Source organism: Trichechus manatus, unplaced genomic scaffold, assembly GCF_000243295.1.
Source record: "Trichechus manatus latirostris isolate Lorelei unplaced genomic scaffold, TriManLat1.0 scaffold00046, whole genome shotgun sequence".
Classification (NCBI taxonomy): Eukaryota; Metazoa; Chordata; class Mammalia; order Sirenia; family Trichechidae; genus Trichechus; species Trichechus manatus.
In genome coordinates, this window is record NW_004443982.1 from 18,416,789 (window position 1) to 18,419,841 (window position 3,053).

The following is a 3,053-nucleotide window of genomic DNA, read 5'->3' on the forward strand; positions in this document are numbered from 1 at the left end:
AGTGGTATTGTATTTTAAATTTCAGTTTCCTATGACTTGTTATTAGTAAATAGAAATGTAACTGAATTTTCTATATCGAGCTTGTATTATGCAACCTTGGTAAGCTCACTTTCTGGTTCTAGTAGCTCTTTTTGTAGATTCCATTGGATTCTACACAGATGATTATGTCATCTGTGAATAAAAAGAGTTTCACTTCTTCCTTTCCAACCTGAATATATCCACCACCGCTCCCCCTCCCCCTCCCCGCCCCCCACTGCCGCCTTATTGCACTGGTTGGAATCCCTTGTATAATGTTGAAAAGAAATTATGAGAGTGGAAATCTTTCTTATTTCTGATCTAGGGGAAAGGTACTTATTCTTTCACCATTAAGCATGATGTTAGCTGTCGGTTTTTCATAATACCCTTTATGAGTTTGAGGAAGTTCTTAGTGTTCTGAGAATACTAATTCTTAGTGTTCTGAGAGTTTGTGACAAATGCTCTGTGTCAGATACTTTTTCTGCACCCAATGAAATGTTCATATGGCCTTCATTTTTTAGCTTGTTAAAATAGTAAATTACATCAGTTGATTTCCAAGTGGTAAATATACTTTAGATTCCTGGGGTAAAGCACAATTGGTCATGATGTACAATCCTTTGGGTGAATTGTTGAACTAGCTTGGCTGCCACATTCCAAAAATATTTTTGCATCCATGTTCTTGAGTGCTATCTACTGACTCTTTTCCTTTAATGTATTTGACTTTATCAGGGCAATGCTAGATTCATAGAATAATTTGGGAAGTATCTTATCCTGTTAATTTTCTGGAGGTTTTTGTGGAGGGTTGGTATTATTTCTTCCTTAAATGTTCTGTAGAAGTCACCAGTGAAGCCATTTAGGCTTGGAGTTTTCTTTGTGGGACGATTTCTTAATTACACATTTAATTTTTAAAATAGATATAGGGATGTTCAGGGTATCTATTTCTTCTTGAATAAGCTTGATTAGTTTTTTTATTTCAAGGAATGTGTCTACTTATGTTGTCAAAATTATTACTATAAATTGTCCATAATATTACCTTATTATCTTCCTGTATCTGTGGAATCTGTAGTAGTGTCACCTGTCTCATTACTGATTTTCATAATTTGTATATTTTCTCTTTTTTTCCTGATCAAACTGGTCAGAAGTTAATACATTTCTGATCTTCTTAAAGAACCAGCTTTCAGTTTTCACTGATTTTTCTCTATTGTTTTTATGTTTTCTATTTGCTTTATTTATTTTATTGTTGATATTCATTTTGCTTTTATATATTTTATAAACGCCACACTACTTTTTTAAATTAGTTTTGCTTAAACTTTACATCATCGTTAAAGAAATTTTAATTATAAAAAAATTTTATGCATTTCCCATGTAGTTATTAATTTCATTACTCTTCATTACTTTATGTAGATCCGTATTTCCATCTGATATCATTTTCCTTCTGTCTGAAGGAAGTCCTTTAACATTTCATAGACTGTATTCTACTAGTGATGAATTTGTTCATCTTTTGATGTTTGGAAAAATCCTTATTTTTCCTTAGTTTTAAAAGGATTTTTTCACTGTGTGTAGAACTCTAAGTTTTTTTTTCCTTTTCTTTTCTTTCAGTATTTTAAAGAGATTGTTCCACTGTTTTCTTATTTGCATTTTTATCAGGCAAGAAGTCTTATGTTACTTTCATTTTTGTTTGTACATAATATGTCCTTTTTTCTCTGACTACTTTTTAAGATTTTCTCTTTATCACTGTTTTTGAGTAATTTGATTATGATGTGCATCATCTTTTTATGTTTCTTGTACTTGGGGTTGGCTGAAATTCTTGAATTTGTGGATTTATAGTTTCCTTCAAATTTGGAGAAAAAAATTGCCATTATTTCCAGAAGTATTTTTTTCTGTCCTGCCTTCTCTCTCCTCTTCTTTGGACACTCTAATTTTGTATATAAATAGGCTACTTGAAGTTTCTGAGAGCTTACTAATGCTATGCTCATTTATTAAGTTTTATTTTTTCTCTCTGATTCATTTTTGATAATTTGTCTTGTTAAGTCTTTAAGTACACTTATCTTTTCTTCTTCAGTGTCTAATCTGTCATAAATGCCATCCAATGTTTTTCCCAAAGTTTGAAATTTTCATCTCTAGAAGTTTGATTTAGGTCTTTTTTATATCTTTCATGTCTCTACATTACTTTTTGAACATTTAGGGTATAGTTATAAGAGCTGTTTTAGTGTCATTTTCTGCTATTTCTAATGTCTGTGTCAGTTCTGTGTTGGTTTTGATAGATGGATTCATCCCCTAATTATGAGGAGTATTTTACTGACTCTTTGCCTCCCTGATATTTACTGTCGGATACCAGACATTGTGAATTTTACAGTGTTGTTGTTGTTGTTGTTAGGTGCTGTCAAGTCAGTTCCAACTCATATTTCTGTAATTTTTATGAGTATTTTTGAGCTTTTTCTGGGATGCTGTTGTTTGGAAATGATTGATCCTTTTGGATCCTTTAAAAAATTTGTTAGGCAGAAACTTAGCAGTGCTTAATCTATGGCTAATTATTCCCCACTACTCAGACAAGGGAGCCCTGGTGGTGCAGTGGTTAAGAGCTCGACTGCTCACCAAAAGGTCAGCAGTTCGAATCCACCAGCTGCTCCTCGGAAACCCTATGGAGCAGTTCTACTCTGTCGTATAGGATTGCTATGAGTTGGAATCGACTTGACAGCAATAGGTTTGGTTTTCAGGTTTACTGAGACAAGACCCTTTGGCGTACCTTATCCAATGCCTTGTGAATCTTGAGGTTTTCCAGTCTGGCTGGCAGAAAGTCACTATTCTAAGCCCTGTGTGATGCCAGGCACTGTTACCTACAATCCTTTTAGATGGTTCCTTTCCTGGCCTGGAATTTCCTAACACACATGAGCTAGTCAGTCATCAGCTAAATAATCAGTGGTGGGGTCCAGGAGGACTTCTGAAAGACCACGGAGCGAGGGAGCTGAGTGCCTGTGTGCAGGAGGCTTCCTGGCGGAGTGGAGTGCCTCCAGGCACTTATCAGTGGAGCTACAAAG